The following is a 19,119-nucleotide window of genomic DNA, read 5'->3' as shown; positions in this document are numbered from 1 at the left end:
TGGTATGACTGACGGATGAGTAGGCATCTACTAATACTGTCTTGAGTAGCGGAATATTTTCTTACCATGTCCCTAGATGAGGCTTCCAATATTTAGAGCTCAGACAGGCATCTGGAGAATACTTTGGAAAAGCGCACCTCATGCGTTCCTCTCGTGGTCCAAGACATTACACTGCGGTCAATAGCTTTTTCTTGCGTGTTATCAGTGAGGCTACCTGGAAGAGAGAGGTCCTCGTTAGCATGTTAGATAGAAATACGTAAATTTTGGTAACTTTTGACACTATGCAGGAGCGATTATTTACTCCTAACAGTTTCAGTATGTCATTCAGTCATTCACAAGTAGCTGAGAAGTAATTTGAGTGCTGCAGGTTTCGTGCAGAACAGTCATTTCGAAGACTGCCTACTAGAAAAGCAAACGTAGTACGTATAAAATCAAACATTCGACTTTTTAGATCAGTCGAGCATGTTTAACTTAGAGTTGAACTATACGATTTTTTGTTCGTTCGAAGGTTATGTCTGCACTGGAAAGGTGTTTATTACATTAGTAGTCGATTCATACAACCCCTTTAAGCCTAGATCAGTGTAGCGAAAGAGAATTTGAGCCCCCCCCCCCCCATTTGCCTCCCAGTTACAACTAGCATGTCTCAACCAGTGTACCACTTCACCTTGTCAGAGGGGCTCTCGTCTATCTGTTAGTATATACTGTCATTACTTGCAGGAACAGACATAAATGTGCAAATAAGAAATGACACACATTCTCCCAGAGCCGTTAATCACTACTTTCTTTGTTCTACTTATCCCCTTTAATGTGTCATTCGTAAAGATATGCCAGAAACCGTAAAGTGTTTCTAATAAAATGTGTTACTTGCATTGCATTATTTACATGAAAGTCCTGGAGAGTGGTTTTAGAATTGCCATCACAAGTAACTCCCAAAAATGTTATAAGAGGGGAACGTCTTATTCGCAATAGACCTATGTTTTTCTATAGGGTAAGGAACTAGCTACAATGCTATTCATTAGGTCTTCCTATTAGTTCACTGGTATTCGTTGATGCAACTTTCAGTGATCTCTACACAATTAACTATAGAAATTATAAACTGTGATCCGTGTACTCGCCGTATTTAAATGTTCACTGTTTCATAATGACACTAGCGGAAAAATGACACAGCTTCTAAGAAAAGACCACTAGAGACTCAGAAAGGGTAATCCCGAGTCACGCTGAATAATGAGCGTCTACACGACCCAGTACTTCTATGAATGTGCAAGCTTTTATGCCTAAATGAAGCTTCAATAGATTTTCTTACATCACGGGAACGACCATAAATTTAGCATACCAGTGAAATTTTCTTGGGTGATCAGCCGAGTGGCAGCATCGTCTTAAAGCCACATTTCAACGAGTTTCCCACTCTTCAAATAGGTGAAATACAGTCTGTTAAGTAAGGGCGTGGCCGGAATTACACATAAGTGGTGAAAGATATCACCTCAGTTCTTCTACAGCCCAATAGAGTAAGCCTTTGTCCTTCATGCAGTATCCTTAAAGCATTAGTTTACTTTGAATTCTTGGCTGAGATACACAAGGAGAGACATTAGTTAAGTGCATTGTCAAAGTCATACACATTTATAACCAATGTATAGCGTGTTACCCACTTATGTACAAATGAATATTGTTTCCCCATATATCTAGACTCCGCGGCATGACTCATTTTCTGACTTTTGGGGTTACAGAGAAATGCAGCCTCCAGATGCGACGCGTAAGCTGCAAATGTCGGTCTTCTTGTGTATCCCAGTCAAGAATTAAAAGTAAACTAACGGTTTATAGACATTGCATGAAGAACAAGGGTTCCCTCAGTTGGGCTGTGAAAGGATTAAGGCGATATCTTTTACCATGTGTGTGTAATTCCAACCACGTTCCTACTTAACGAACTGTATTAGCTGTTGGCGCGTAAGAAATTGTTCAACACTTATTTCAAAAAGACACTGAGGAGAGTTCATAAATGAAATTCGCGGAGAAAGCTGACGTTCAAAAAAATTAAGATTAGTTGAGTACTACAATATTTTTGTTGGACTGACGCAAATCTTGTTAGCATTTTTGTTCATTACAACAATAACGTGTTGTTAAGATGTTGTTCATATATTGTCATTTGTCATTCGTTACTTGGAGTATTGTAATTAAGGATCGAATTCTACATATCTGAAGAAAATTTATGTTATTTACAGCTTGAGGTACACTTAGTAACTTTACTTTATTATTTTTTCAATGTATTGAAAGCCCTGTCTCTGGAACTGCAAGAGGTAAATGTTACACAGCAGTATTACTACAACGAAAGATTGTACAGTAGCATACAATCCGAGATGTCTGAATTGTAAAAATAATTGCCGTTCCATATGAAAACATTTCACAACACAGCAGAGAAAAATGGTGTTTGAGAAGTATTTAGAAATAAACCAAAACTTTCTGTCGTTACTGACTGTGTGAAAGTAAAAACAGCATGAACCTAAACAGAAAGATTGAAATGTCAATGGATTACTATGAGGATTCTGGACACAATTTGTTCTTGCATTGGGGGTTGCCTACATTCAGGTGCTTGGCTCAATGACCGTTGACCTTGAACGTGCCAATCAATAAAATTAATCAGTTAATAAAACCAAATAAATCAGTAAAATCAATAAGTTCACTAATAATTTGAAATGGAAAATCCTCTCCTCTCTTCCTATTAATCTACTACCAAACATAGTGTAGTACAAAAATTCTAAGGTGGTGGAGCTAACCCAGTTTTTAAGAGCATTTCACCTTGCTTTCACCTGTTAGAATTTTATGCTGCAGTTGCAATTTCGCTATTAAGCAATTTTCCAACATCTAGAAAACATAATACAATGTAATGAGAAGAAGTTGCGGTGGGGTTAACAACAAGTACAATCAAGTTTGTAGTTTTATGAGATTCAAATACTACACTTCAAGATTTTGACATACAGGCAGAGATAATAACTTAATATACGTTGAAATTCATATACTACACTTACAATATTTTGACATACAGGCAGAGATAACAACTTAATACACATAACTGCACATTAAAGAACAACTAGTCAATATTCCATTTTATGTGTAGTGATTTTGAGTGGATTGTATATATGAGGTGCATCCAAGTTCTAAGGCCTCCGATTTTTTTTCTCCGGACTGGAAAGAGATAGAAAATGTGCATTGTTTTAAAATGAGGCTGTGTTCATTGTCAATATGTCCCAGAGGTGGCAGCACCGTACAGCAGATGGAATTTTACCGCCAGCACCGAGAATGAGAACTGTTTTAAATACTTAAAATGGCGACGTTTCCCTTACTTGAACAGCGTGCAATCATTCCTTTTTCTGAATTTGGGTGGTGTGAAACGAATTGAAATTCATCGACAGTTGAAGGAGACATGTGGTGATGGAGTTATGGATGTGTCGAAAGTGCGTTCGTGGGTGCGACATTTAATGAAGGCAGAACATCGTGTGACAACAAACCGAAACAACCTCGGGCTCGCACAAGCCGGTCTGACGACATGATCGAGAAAGTGGAGAGAATTGTTTTGGGGGATCGCCGAATAACTGTTGAACAGATCGCCTCCAGAGTTGGCATTTCTGTGAGTTCTGTGCACACAATCCTGCATGACGACCTGAAAATGCGAAAAGTGTCATCCAGGTGGGTGCCACGAATGCTGATGGACGACCACATGGCTGCCCGTGTGGCATGTTGCCAAGCAATGTTGACGCGCAACGACAGCATGAATGGGGCTTTCTTTTCGTCGGTTGTGACAATGGATGAGACGTGGATGCCATTTTTCAATCCAGAAACAAAGCGCCAGTCAGCTCAATAGAAGCACACAGATTCACCGCTACAAAAAAAATTTCGGGTAACCGACAGTGCTGAAAAAATGATGGTGTCCATGTTCTGGGACAGCGAGAGCGTAATCCTTACCCATTGCGTTCCAAAGGGCACTAAGGTAACAGGTGCATCCTACGAAAATGCTTTTAAGAACAAATTCCTTCCTGCACTGCAACAAAAACGTCCGGGAAGGGCTGCGCGTGTGCTGTTTCACCAAAAAAACGTACCCGCACATCGAGCTAACATTACGCAACAGTTTCTTCGTGATAACAACTTTGAAGTGATTCCTCATGCTCCCTACTCACCTGACCTGGCTCCTAGTGACTTTTGGCTTTTTCCAACAATGAAAGACACTCTCCGTGACCGCACATTCACCAGCTGTGCTGCTATTGCCTCAGCGATTTTCCAGTGGTCAAAACAGACTCCTAAAGAAGCCTTCGCCGCTGTCATGGAATCATGGCGTCAGCGTTGTGAAAAATGTGTACGTCTGCAGGGCGATTACGTCGAGAAGTAACGCCAGTTTTATCGATTACGGGTGAGTAGTTAATTAGAAAAAAAATCAGAGGCCTTAGAACTTGAATGCACCTCGTATCACACAATTACAAGTGTACACTTACAATACATCAGAATAAATGTTTAAAATAATCGAGATAATTTTTATTTCTGAAGTCTGTTTATTCATTGAGTATGTGGTTGTTATTTGAATGCGCTATAAATTCAAATTTCTTCTAGAGCGTCCATCAATCCACCTTTTTCTACCCTGTGTAGTACGTTCTAAGTATGCTACAAGAATATGAAAAAAACTATAAAATTCGACGTACCTACTGTTAATCCCACTACAAATTGTTCTCATTACAAATCAAATGGTTCAAATGGCTCTGAGCACTATGGGACTTAACATCTGAGGTCATCAGTCCCCTAGACTTAGAACTACCTAAACCTGACTAACCTAAGGACATCACACACATCCATGCCCGAGGCAGGATTCGAACCTGCAACCATAGCAGCAGCGCGGTTCCGGACTGAAGCGCCTAGAACCGGTCGGCCACAACGGCCGGCTGTTCTCATTACATTGTATTATATTTCGTAGATGTTTGAAAATGGCTTACTGGCCCAAACTGCAACTGAGAAATAAAATTCTAACAGCTGAAAGCAAGATGAAATCCTTTAAAAACTTTATGGAAACTATGGAACCATACTACAAGAAAATAACCAACCAAATTATGTTAGTGGAAAAGTTAAAGCCCCATTCGCTCTCCAACTCGAACCTATCTCCAATCAATTACAGCATAGTATTACAAACCCAAGATGATGGAAACGAGCCTATTGGGCCTTATACCCAACCAATCAAAGTGTAAAATTAGAAAATGGTGACAAATATGCAGTAAAAGATTAGGTAATCTCAACTTGAAAGTCAAAGATATGCATTATATACACAAAAAGGTACACAAATGCTACATAGTGTTTCACTTCCCTCTCCTCCAATCAGAGCCAGCCACAGTGTGGTGTCACCTAAGCTTTGCTCATGAGTATCTGAACGACCTGAATTACTTATCAAAAAATACATTATACACCTCCCTCTCTTCAAGTCAGAGCCTAATGTAAACTACAAAAGTGTAGTCCATCTGGGAGAAGCGTCCGAATTATTTATCATGAAATACTTCAGAGGATATAAATCGCATAAAAAATGATGAACCATGTTTTCATTACTGACTTCCAAAAAGTCGTTCATGGATTGACTTAATCGTCACATAGAAAAATTTCGTTCAAAACTATACAGGGTGTCCCATTTATCTTGACCACCATAAATAACTGTTTTTCCAGATGCAAATTATAAAACGTTTCAAGCAAATGTTCTTTAGCGGTCAGGGGGACATCAATCAGCATGATTGCCTTCGTTGTAGCTTTGTTTTTTACAAATATATGAACAGCGGTATGTCTTTTTTAAATGGAACCCTGTATTTTTTATTCGGTAATTCATTTCCTCTCCTAAAGACATATTCAAAAATGTATCACAGTCTAGCATTCACTGAAACACAAGGTTATTAATTACATACCACAACATTGACGTTGTTAGTGCAGGTACTCGGGGTAATGGAACACATCCACGTGCTTACGTTGACAGAGGACAAATGTAAACATAAGTAGAATGCATACCCATCATTCCGTCAACCATCGTCAGTCGAAGAGTCGTTTGAGTAGAATGTACACCAACGAAAAGAAGGTAGAAATGCTACTCATCTGTGTGGAATGTAAGTTATCAGAACAGTAATTGCAACACTGTTGTCGTATCTTCGGGTACATTTAGTACAGCGGTTTAGTCCTTTTAAATACTGTTGTGTACAGTAGGCATACAGTAAAGGTTGTCCTCCCTACAAACTGCATCGACATAACGTTTCTTTTATTGTTGTTAAAAGGTAGGCGAAATGCTACGCAGGCAGCGGAACTGTACAGAGAACGATATGCTGACAAGAACCCACCTTCTCCACGGATGTTTTCTCGTCTTGTTGCAACGCTTCATGAAACGGGAAGTTTCAACTCACCACAACGCAATGGTCGTAGCACTCGCAAAGACGAAGCTGCCGAAGTTACTGTTCTCGCTTCCGTCGCTACGAATCCACATGTGAGCACACGACAGCTTGAACACGAGACAGGCATTCCTAAATCCGTGTACATCGTTTTCTTACACGGCACCGGTTCCATCCTTACCATGTACACCTACATCAAGAATTGCATGGGATTGATTTCCAGAATCGTGTACAGTTCTGTCAGTGGGCGTAGCAGCAAATCTTCGCCAGCCCGAACTACTTCTTCAATGTTCTATTTACCGATGAATGTTCCTTCTCAAACAAAGGACAGGTAAATACAAGGAAAATGCATTATTGGTCCAGCGACAACCCACGATGGCTTAGACAGGTGGAACATCAGCTTCAGTGGAGGGTTAACGTTTGGCATGGGATGCTTGATACTACAGTTATTGGCCCTTATTTGATCAATGGTAATCTAAACGGCAGAGCGTATGCCAACTTCCTCAGACGAATTCTTCCTCCTCTTTTGAATGAAGTGCCACTAAGAACCAGAATGCTTACGTGGTATCAACACGATGGATGTCCAGCACATAATGCCTTGTGTGCACGTCGCATTCTGAACGGGAGGTATCCTGCCAGATGGATTGGTCGAGGAGAAACATTTACTTGGACTGCTAGGTCTCCTAATTTAAATCCTCTGGACTTTTTTCTTTGGCGATGCATTAAAGACGTTGTCTATCGCGATATTCCAACAACTTCAGAGGACATGCAGGAACGTATCGTTTTGCTTGTAATTCTCTTCAGCATTCAGCACTGGAAGAAGTAAGTAATTCTTTCATTCAACGAGTACACCAGTGTATCGATGTCCAGGGTCACCACTTTGTGAACCTTTGAATGTTCTACTCCTGGGCAATGGTACATGAGAGTCAAAGTCAATTTTGTGTTACTTTTACTTGGTTTTCATTTGTTTTCTGACAACTCCAGCAAGTGGACGAGTTTGTGATCCCGGGATCAAAGTCAATGTTGTGTTATGTAAACAATAACGTCGTGTTTCACTGAATGGTACACTGCGATACATTTTTGGATAGGTCTTTAAGAGAGGAAATGAATTACCGAATAAAAAAGTACAGGATACCATTTAAAAAAGTCATACCGCTGTTCATATATTTGTAAAAAACAAAACTACAACGAAGGCAATCATGCTTATTGATGTCCCCCTGACGGCTAAAGAACATTTGCTTGAAACATTTTGTAATTTGCATCTGGACAAACAGTTATTTAGGATGGTCAAGATAAATGGGACACCCTGCATATAATTCGCTATTGGATTTTGGAACATGTATACAACATACTGTAAGTAATTAATAACCAATGTTGCTTATAAAATATAAATAATGAATTAGTACTATTTAACTTCCAATATGAGTTACTTTAAATACTACTCTATAAACCCTGGAAACACGAAACGAAATCAACTGATGATTGTATCCCAGCCGTTAACTACACTCCTGGAAATTGAAATAAGAACACCGTGAATTCATTGTCCCAGGAAGGGGAAACTTTATTGACACATTCCTGGGGTCAGATACATCACATGATCACACTGACAGAACCACAGGCACATAGACACAGGCAACAGAGCATGCACAATGTCGGCACTAGTACAGTGTATATCCACCTTTCGCAGCAATGCAGGCTGCTATTCTCCCATGGAGACGATCGTAGAGATGCTGGATGTAGTCCTGTGGAACGGCTTGCCATGCCATTTCCACCTAGCGTCTCAGTTGGACCAGCGTTCGTGCTGGACGTGCAGACCGCGTGAGACGACGCTTCATCCAGTCCCAAACATGCTCAATGGGGGACAGATCCGGAGATCTTGCTGGCCAGGGTAGTTGACTTACACCTTCTAGAGCACGTTGGGTGGCACGGGATACATGCGGACGTGCATTGTCCTGTTGGAACAGCAAGTTCCCTTGCCGGTCTAGGAATGGTAGAACGATGGGTTCGATGACGGTTTGGATGTACCGTGCACTATTCAGTGTCCCCTCGACGATCACCAGTGGTGTACGGCCAGAGTAGGAGATCGCTCCCCACACCATGATGCCGGGTGTTGGCCCTGTGTGCCTCGGTCGTATGCAGTCCTGATTGTGGCGCTCACCTGCACGGCGCCAAACACGCATACGACCATCATTGGCACCAAGGCAGAAGCGACTCTCATCGCTGAAGACGACACGTCTCCATTCGTCCCTCCATTCACGCCTGTCGCGACACCACTGGAGGCGGGCTGCACGATGTTGGGGCGTGAGCGGAAGACGGCCTAACGGTGTGCGGGACCATAGCCCAGCTTCATGGAGACGGTTGCGAATGGTCCTCGCCGATACCCCAGGAGCAACAGTGTCCCTAATTTGCTGGGAAGTGGCGGTGCGGTCCCCTACGGCACTGCGTAGGATCCTACGGTCTTGGCGTGCATCCGTGCGTCGCTGCGGTCCGATCCCAGGTCGACGGGCACGTGCACCTTCCGCCGACCACTGGCGACAACATCGGTGTACTGTGGAAACCTCACGCCCCACGTGTTGAGCAATTCGGCGGTACGTCCACCCGGCCTCCCACATGCCCACTATACGCCCTCGCTCAAAGTCCGTCAACTGCACATACGGTTCACGTCCATGCTGTCGCGGCATGCTACCAGTGTTAAAGACTGCGATGGAGCTCCGTATGCCACGGCAAACTGGCTGACACTGACGGCGGCGGTGCACAAATGCTGCGCAGCTAGCGCCATTCGACGGCCAACACCGCGGTTCCTGGTGTGTCCGCTGTGCCGTGCGTGTGATCATTGCTTGTACAGCCCTCTCGCAGTGTCCGGAGCAAGTATGGTGGGTCTGACACACCGGTGTCAATGTGTTCTTTTTTCCATTTCCAGGAGTGTATCACCCACAGATGGCTGCTGTGTCAAAAGCGCAAAATGCTACATCTTTGTACTGCGAGTTGTTCACTGTCACCAACAGATGTCTGCACTGGTAAAAACGTGCAAAGTTCGGTCTGTAGGCTACACATGGTTTAAGACACAATATATCCTTAAGTTAATCGCGTTCCACGTCTATGATGCTTGCCAAATGTCAGAATATTCTAAGAAGTCTACAAAAATACGTCTACAATGCAAAAAAATTGCAATGTCTGTATCAAGAATCACAATATTATGTTCTACAGAAACAAATAGTAGTCAAATTAGTGCCTACAGACATTTGCCAACTCAAAAACAAGCACTCTAGTACTGTTTCCATGATCAAATAGTTACAAATAACAGGAGACTTTTTAGAAATGAGGTATAAGTGGTTCGATATTGTAAAACTAAGCTCACCAGGATTAGCTTCAGAAAATATGTGTCAGCTAAAATAATACGTTAAACAGGCAAGTACGAAAGCAGTCAAAAGACAAACGATCACCACTTCAGGAAGGAAGGAAGATAGGAAATGTTTGATTTTGGAAAGGAAGAAGGTGTTTTATTACAACATGTGACTTAAAAGTTATGCATCGTTTACACACACTCACGAGACGACCAACGACAGTAACAGAGAAATATGACATCTCAAAAGAAAATGTAAGAGTCATTACACCAGAAATCACAATATGAATGTAAGTATTTACATCTACACTCAATGAAAGTCACAATACACCCTCAAATTAAGTAATTCCGCTTATAAATCACTCTCAACCACCGTTTTAGGAGGGATAAAGATGACACATCATGTTATGCACTAGAAAAATGTAATTGGAGATACTGACTGACAATTAATGCTTTTATTACAAATGATGCAGCCCAACGGAGGTTATGCTGGCTCTTTTCGACGAAATTTGCAAACATTATTATGGCGGCAAAGTGCTATAAAAGGTTTATAGGGTGCAATTCATATACTCAACTATTACATACTTAATAAAAATATGCGACATGCACAACACAAACAAACATCATAATAGGAAGGAAGGCAGATAGTGTTTGATTTTAGGACGGAAGAAGGTGTTCGATTTTGGAAAGGAATAAAGTGTTTTATTACAATATATCGCTTAAACTTCAGAGAGACATGCATTGTGTATACACACTCTGTAGGCGACCAAAGACGGGAGCAGAAAGATGTGACATCTGAAAGGTTTCAGAGTCCATACCTTCCCCATGAACCATGGACCTTGCCGTTGGTGGGGAGGCTTGCGTGCCTCAGCGATACAGATAGCCGTACCGTAGGTGCAACCACAACGGAGGGGTATCTGTTGAGAGGCCAGACAAACGTGTGGTTCCTGAAGAGGGGCAGCAGCCTTTTCAGTAGTTGCAAGGGCAACAGTCTGGATGATTGACTGATCTGGCCTGGTAACAATAACCAAAACGGCCTTGCTGTGCTGGTACTGCGAACGGCTGAAAGCAAGGGGAAACTACAGCCGTAATTTTTCCCGAGGGCATGCAGCTTTACTGTATGATTACATGATGATGGCGTCCTCTTGGGTAAAATATTCCGGAGGTAAAATAGTCCCCCATTCGGATCTCCGGGCGGGGACTACTCAAGAGGATGTCGTTATTAGGAGAAAGAAAACTGACGTTCTACGGATCGGAGCGTGGAATGTCAGATCCCTTAATCGGGCAGGTAGGTTAGAAAATTTAAAAAGGGAAATGGATAGGTTGAAGTTAGATATAGTGGGAATTAGTGAAGTTCGGTAGCAGGAGGAACAAAACTTCTGGTCAGGTGACTACAGGGTTATAAACACAAAAACAAATAGGGGTAATGCAGGAGTAGGTTTAATAATGAATAGGAAAATAGGAATGCGGGTAAGCTACTACAAACAGCATAGTGAACGCATTATTGTGGCCAAGATAGATACGAAGCCCACACCTACTACAGTAGTACAAGTTTATATGCCAACTAGCTCTGCAGATGACGAAGAAATTGAAGAAATGTATGATGAAATAAAAGAAATTATTCAGATTGTGAAGGGAGACGAAAATTTAATAGTCATGGGTGACTGGAATTCGAGTGTAGGAAAAGGGAGAGAAGGAAACATAGTAGGTGAATATGGATTGGGGGACAGAAATGAAAGAGGAAGCCGTCTGGTAGAATTTTGCACAGAGCACAACATAATCATAACTAACACTTGGTTTAAGAATCATGAAAGAAGGTTGTATACATGGAAGAACCCTGGAGATACTAAAAGGTATCAGATAGATTATATAATGGTAAGACAGAGATTTAGGAACCAGGTTTTAAATTGTAAGACATTTCCAGGGGCAGATGTGGATTCTGACCACAATCTATTGGTTATGAACTGCAGATTGAAACTGAAGAAACTGCAAAAAGGTGGGAATTTAAGGAGATGGGACCTGGATAAACTGAAAGAACCAGAGGTTGTACAGAGATTCAGGGAGAGCATAAGGGAGCAATTGACAGGAATGGGGGAAATAAATACAGTAGAAGAAGAATGGGTGCTTTGAGGGATGAAGTAGTGAAGGCAGCAGAGGATCAAGTAGGTAAAAAGACGAGGGCTAGTAGAAATCCTTGGGTAACAGAAGAAATATTGAATTTAATTGATGAAAGGAGAAAATATAAAAATGCAGTAAGTGAAACAGGCAAAAAGGAATACAAACGTCTCAAAAATGAGATCGACAGGAAGTGCAAAATGGCTAAGCAGGGATGGCTAGAGGACAAATGTAAGGATGTAGAGGCTTATCTCACTAGGGGTAAGGTAGATACCGCCTACAGGAAAATTAAAGAGACCTTTGGAGATAAGAGAACGACTGGTATGAATATCAAGAGCTCAGATGGAAACCCAGTTCTAAGCAAAGAAGGGAAAGCAGAAAGGTGGAAGGAGTATATAGAGGGTCTATACAAGGGCGATGTACTTGAGGACAATATTATGGAAATGGAAGAGGATGTAGATGAAGGTGAAATGGGAGATACGATACTGCGTGAAGAGTTTGACAGAGCACTGAAAGACCTGAGTCGAAACAAGGCCCCCGGAGTAGACAATATTCCATTGGAACTACTGAAGGCCGTGGGAGAGCCAGTCCTGACAAAACTCTACCATCTGGTGAGCAAGATGTATGAAACAGGCGAAATACCCTCAGACTTCAAGAAGAATATAATAATTCCAATCCCAAAGAAAGCAGGTGTTGACAGATGTGAAAATTACCGAACTATCAGCTTAATAAGTCACAGCTGTAAAATACTAACACGAATTCTTTACAGACGAATGGAAAAACTAGTAGAAGCCAACCTCGGGGAAGATCAGTTTGGATTCCGTAGAAACACTGGAACACGTGAGGCAATACTGACCTTACGACTTATCTTAGAAGAAAGATTAAGGAAAGGCAAACCCACGTTTCTAGCATTTGTAGACTTAGAGAAAGCTTTTGACAATGTTGACTGGAATACTCTCTTTCAAATTCTAAAGGTGGCAAGGGTAAAATACAGGGAGCGAAAGGCTATTTACAATTTGTACAGAAACCAGATGGTAGTTATAAGAGTCGAGGGACATGAAAGGGAAGCAGTGGTTGGGAAGGGAGTAAGACAGGGTTGTAGCCTCTCCCCGATGTTGTTCAATCTGTATATTGAGCAAGCAGTAAAGGAAACAAAAGAAAAATTCGGGGTAGGTATTAAAATTCATGGAGAAGATATAAAAACTTTGAGGTTCGCCGATGACATTGTAATTCTGTCAGAGACAGCAAAGGACTTGGAAGAGCAGTTGAATGGAATGGACAGTGTCTTGAAAGGAGGATATAAGATGAACATCAACAAAAGCAAAACAAGGATAATGGAATGTAGTCTAATTAAGTCGGGTGATGCTGAGGGAATTAGATTAGGAAATGAGGCACTTAAAGTAGTAAAGGAGTTTTGCTATTTGGGGAGCAAAATAACTGATGATGGTCGAAGTAGAGAGGATATAAAATGTAGGCTGGCAATGGCAAGGAAAGCGTTTCTGAAGAAGAGAAATTTGTTTACATCCAGTATTGATTTAAGTGTCAGGAAGTCATTTCTGAAAGTATTCGTATGGAGTGTAGCCATGTGTGGAAGTGAAACATGGACGATAAATAGTTTAGACAAGAAGAGAATAGAAGCTTTCGAAATGTGGTGCTACAGAAGAATGCTGAAGATTAGATGGGTAGATCACATAACTAATGAGGAAGTATTGAATAGGATTGGGGAGAAGAGAAGTTTGTGGCACAACTTGACCAGAAGAAGGGATCGGTTGGTAGGACATGTTCTGAGGCATCAAGGGATCACCAATTTAGTATTGGAGGGCAGCGTGGAGGGTAAAAATCGTAGAGGGAGACCAAGAGATGAATACACTAAGCAGATTCAGAAGGATGTAGGTTGCAGTAGGTACTGGGAGATGAAAAAGCTTGCACAGGATAGAGTGGCATGGAGAGCTGCATCAAACCAGTCTTAGGACTGAAGATCACAACAACAACAACCTTAAAAATAAATACAAATATCTGTCATTCACTGTATTAGGTGTAAGGTACCACACTTGCAAGATCTATGGACCTTTAAACTAAATATTTCCATTTCTAAAGTGTCTGTTTAACTTATCAAAGTACGCACAGCCTGTATGCTTATGATAATACGCAAGACCTGTACGAAAATTTGAGAAAAAATAAAGTTGTATTACAGGTAAGATTTCCCACATTTTGCAAACACAATGAGGCATCAATAATGCCTAACACTTCTAAGCAACAACATCGTAATTACATCTGCAGCCTACTCGAAACAACCGTGCAACATAAGGTAGGCAGAAGTTTCGCTTTGAAGACCTTACACATTCTCCATGCAATCCCGATCTCCTCACACGCGATTAACGTATTTTAGGATCTCTGTCGGAAGACATTCGTGGCGATTGATTTGCTTCGGACGAAGAAACGCACGTCTGGGTACGATCATAGTCCCACAGGCAACTGCAAACATTTTTCCACGAAGGCATTGACCATTCAGTGTCACAGTGGGACAAATGTATTAATAATTACGGCGATTATTTTAGAAATAATAAACAGTTTACTTACTTTTTTCACCTACATTTTTTTGTTTGACTGCATCTTGTATCTGTAACGTGGATGTTGCGTTTCTTGACTTTTAGGTGGTTGTTCAAAATGGTTCAAATGGCTCTGAGTACTATGGGACTTAACTTCTGAGGTCATCAGTCCCATAGAACTTAGAACTACTTAAACGTAACTAACCTAAGGACATCACACACATCTATGCCCGAGGCAGGATTCGAACTTGCGACCGTAGCGGTCGCGCGTTTCCAGACTGCAGCGTCTAGAACCGCTCGGCCACCACGGCCGGCTAGGTGGTTGTTAATCCAATTTGCCCCGACATTGTACTATAAACGGTAAGGGCTTGTGAAACATGATATTTAAAATCGATGGAGTATATACGAGGGCTATCCACAAAGTACATTACGTTTTGGAACTAAAAATAAATAAAGTATTGGAAATTTTTTTTATTATATACAGATGAAAGCCACACTCAAATACTACTTTTCTACATAGTAGCCATTTAAATTAAGGCACTTATCGTAGCGATGGACGAGCTTGAAAATTCCTTCGTCGTAAAATTCGGCCCCCTGCGCCTTCAACCACGTCGTTACCTCTTTTGGGACAGAAAAGGTGTTATTTTTGTGGATTTCCTGGAAAGAGGCACTACAATAAACTCTCAAAGGTATTGCCAAACTCCGCACAACCTCAGAAGAGCAATACAAAACAAGTGCAGGGGAAAGTTGGGCTCAAAGATCTTGCTGATTCACGACAACGCCCGGGCCCACACGGCAAATGCCAGTCGTGAAGTTCTCGAATCTTTTAAGTGGGAGTTGTTTCCTCATCCGCCGTACAGTCCCGACCTGGCACCGAGCGACTTCCACTTATTCCCAGCAATGAAGAAGTGGTTGGCTATGCAGCGTTTTGATGACGACGCACAACTTCAAGAAGAGGTAACCACGTGGTTGAAGGCGCAGGTGGCCGAATTTTACGACGAAGGAATTTCCAAGCTCGTCCATCGCTACGATAAGTGCCTTAATTTAAAAGGCAACTATGTAAGAAAAGTAGTATTTAAGTGTGGCTTTCATCTGTATATAATAAAAAAAATTTCCAATACTTTACTTATTTTTAATTCCAAAACGTAATGTACTTTGTGGATAACCCTCTAATATGAGGCATAAACCCGAATTCGTTCTACATACAAAGGCATAGCCAGAAACGAATACAGCACGAAGGGTGCTTAGGGAAGTGTGAAGTATTTCGTCCTTTTCATTGTGTGCGTTTGGTCCTTTTGACGCTTTCAGTAGCTGTCTATATTGTCTGCAAAGATGTCGTTTGCAGCGAGAAGTGCTGTGAAGTTGAGGAATAGTAACTTTTATTTAAATAAGTTCTACAGATCTGCAGTGGAGTCTGCACGTTAATGGACACAGCATGTTATAATAAAGTCGATAACTTCACAAGGACATGTAGTTTACGCTGTTGAATGCGTCTGTTGAGTGCGTCTGTAAATACTACCGCAGACATGTTACAACACCGCCTTCACGCTTTTCCAGCTAACCAGTACATTTAATCTACAGAGAAGAAATTTCAGGCGTCACAGGACGTCTCAACCTACAAGTGCAGGGGAAGTAAGTGTGGTGTCACCGCCAGACACCACACTTGCTAGGTGGTAGCTTTAAATCGGCCGCGGTCCATTAGTACATGTCGGACCCGCGTGTCGCCACTGTCAGTGATAGCAGACCGAGCGCCACCACACGGCAGGTCTCGAGAGACTTACTAGCACTCGCCCCAGTTGTACGGACGACTTGCTAGCGACTACACTGACGAAGCCTTTCTCATTTGCAGAGAATATAGTTAGAATAGCCTTCAGCTAAGTCAATGGCTACGACCTAGCAAGGCGCCATTAACAGTTTATAGTCTTGAACGTACCGTCCAGAACGATGTATTCAAATAATGGATTAAAGTTAAGTATTCCAGCAGCTACGTACTTTTCTTTATAGCATTCATTACGTATCCTGTTCCAGACCTCACACCAGCCTGCGTGAGTTTAAGCGCGTGCCTTTCGGTTACCCGTCACTGTCGACTGGCTGTCTTGTCAGTCCACAACAGTAAGTATTACTCTGTTGGCTCCGAAAGCACTTGGTAATTCCAATCGAAACAGTGTCTCGCCGTTACGTCTCTCTCTCTCTCACACACACACACGCACACACAATCGCGCAACCTAAAGCAACCTAAACGTACAAAAAATTCATGTAACGGTTTTTGTGCTGTTAGCTTTATGTGAAAATAAACACATCCATGAAACGCAGAAGCTCGTGTGCCCGCAAGAGAAAGTTATGGCTACAGCGTGTTTTATATCTGCATTTTTTGTGTGCTCTGGTGCTAATTCACGGAGCCGAGTAGGGTTCTCCGTGGTCTGCCTGGGCTGCGGCGAAGTACCGTTCTAATTCGTCCGCTGAATATGCATCAGCGATTGTTTAAAGGGACTCGCATGGCTCATTGTTTTTCTTTCAGTTCTTCACATGCTCCCTGTATCCTACACTTTGAAGTGAATGCGCCGCTCTCAGTAAAACCTGTAGCGCCCACATGGACTTATCGACGTCTTTTTCGTCTTCCTCTTCTTAAAATTTTGCACCATTACGAAATGAACGATTCCTTACGTTGATTTCCTTTATTTAATACTGTAACGGCTACTGAATTCTTCGCCTACTTCCAGGATTGCCTGCGGGAAGCATTAAACCTGTTACTTAAATTTAAATATTTCTTCTGTTCAGTTTTTCTTTAGTCTACGATAGTAGCCTTCGCTATCCGGTGTTGTGTCTTCTGAAAATTAGTGCCTTATGTTGAACGTTATGGCGTACTACTATATTCTTCGACCTATGTGTTTTTGTCGGCTGCTCGAGGTGAGCGTTGTTGATTCTCGATCGCGGGGCACCAGGTTTGTGTGTGTGTGTGTGTGTGTTTGTTGTTGTCATCATCATTTCAAAATCACCTACGCGCAATTTGCCGAAGTGGCATCAAATAAAAAGACTTGCACTAGATGACCGAACTCCCTGAAAAGGGACTCCCAGCTGAAAATAACACACATACATTTTTAATGTATTTCCTGACGAGATATCAATCAGCCATACTTTTAATTTATTCCGTAATCTCGATATCAGTCACCAAGGAGAAAAAAAGCGGTAGGGGTGAAACCTCAAGTGTGCTGTGGGCGTGCATTTTAAAGATAGTATGTGATAGGTTAAAAGTCTTTACGGCATCGAAACTCGTACGCAGATCTTTGAGATTGGAGACAACTAACTTCTCAACTGAGCTAACTGCTCCACGTGGCATAGAAAGCTTCAGTACCTCAATCCTGCTACGGTGAAAGTGACCACAGCCCTATAGTGCAACAGTATGTCTCTTCTGTTTATCTCATCAGTTGTGGCGATTCTGGTTATTTACACCTGCAAGATAGATAAAAGCCCAACCTTGAGTCGCCAATCTCCGAAGTATCTTAATAAAATCAGTTCTGCTAATTTAGCTTGGGTGAACCTACAATGATGAAGGACTAACATAAAATTCCCTGATTACAGTAGCGGATCCAGTACATAAAGTCCTACTGGGACCCTAAATTAAGTATCTGAATGCGTTATCTGACCACTTCCTACGATAATGAAAGTTTCGCTGCTCCTTTCGTATAATAATACATAAAGAAGTTCGAATAAATTCAAAGAAAAATATTTCTTCCCACTTCAAATACTATTCATTAAATATGAAAAAAAAATTTACTGCACTGCAATTAATGGAAAAATGAGTAACTATACGGTCACTCACATCTTCGCACCATGTAAGGGAAAAACGAACTGCTGAATATCAGCGAGTCCATACATTCTTCCAACAATAATGCAGCGACTGCAACTCGTAATATCTGTCATTCTTTGAAAGGAAATCGATGTCAATGTCTATTGTCCTGACCTGGCGCAGTAAAAGAATATCTTCAGTCTGGAATGAATACAGATCAACGACTGGTGTTTCGCAAGACTTCTGCATCTACATCTACACTCTTCAGACCACTGTGAAGTGCACGGCAGAGGCTACATCCCATTATACAAATTATTATGGTTTTATCTCGTTCCGATTAATCTAGTTTTGTCCTCATGATACGTACAAGGTTGAAGTATATTCATAGAGTCATCATTTAAAGCCGGTTCTTGAAACTTTCTGTGAAGACTTTCTCGGGTTAGTTTACGTCCATCTTCAAGAGTGTGCAAGATCAGTCTCTTCGCTCTCCCATGGAACACACAAACCTGTGACCATATGCGGTGCCCTTCTCTGTATTCATTCAGTACTCCTATTAGTCCTATCTGGTTCGGGTCCTCACACTTGAGCGATATCCTAGTATGAATCGCATTAGTTATTTCCAAGCAATCGCCTTCGATTCCCCAGTAGTCTACCAATAAATCAAAGTCTACCATCCGATTTACCCACGACTGAGCCTGTGTGATCATTCCATTTAATATCCCTACAAAGTGCTACACCTAGGTATTTGTATGGGTTAAGGCATTCCTGCTGTGACTCATTGATGTTTTAGTTATAGGATACTCCTTTTTCAGAATTTTTGAAGTGCACAATTTTACATTCTGAACACTCAAAGTAGTTTGCCAAACTTTTCAGCACTTTAAAATCTTATTAAGATCCGACTTAATATTTGTCAGCTTCTTTCAGACAGTACTTCAT

General features: G+C 41.6%; 1 long non-coding RNA gene across 1 annotated transcript in view; it reads right to left on the bottom strand.

Moving 5' to 3' along the window:
- LOC124712211 overlaps positions 1-19,119 on the bottom strand; it is a 486,241-nt gene that overhangs the window by 9,156 nt on the left and 457,966 nt on the right. Inside the window, exon 3 of the long non-coding RNA XR_007005576.1 lies at positions 66-214. This is a non-coding gene — a long non-coding RNA (uncharacterized LOC124712211). The remainder of the gene's footprint in view (positions 1-65; positions 215-19,119) is intronic.

This window comes from Schistocerca piceifrons, chromosome 1, assembly GCF_021461385.2.
Source record: "Schistocerca piceifrons isolate TAMUIC-IGC-003096 chromosome 1, iqSchPice1.1, whole genome shotgun sequence".
Classification (NCBI taxonomy): Eukaryota; Metazoa; Arthropoda; class Insecta; order Orthoptera; family Acrididae; genus Schistocerca; species Schistocerca piceifrons.
This window is presented reverse-complemented; position numbering and strand designations above follow the sequence as displayed.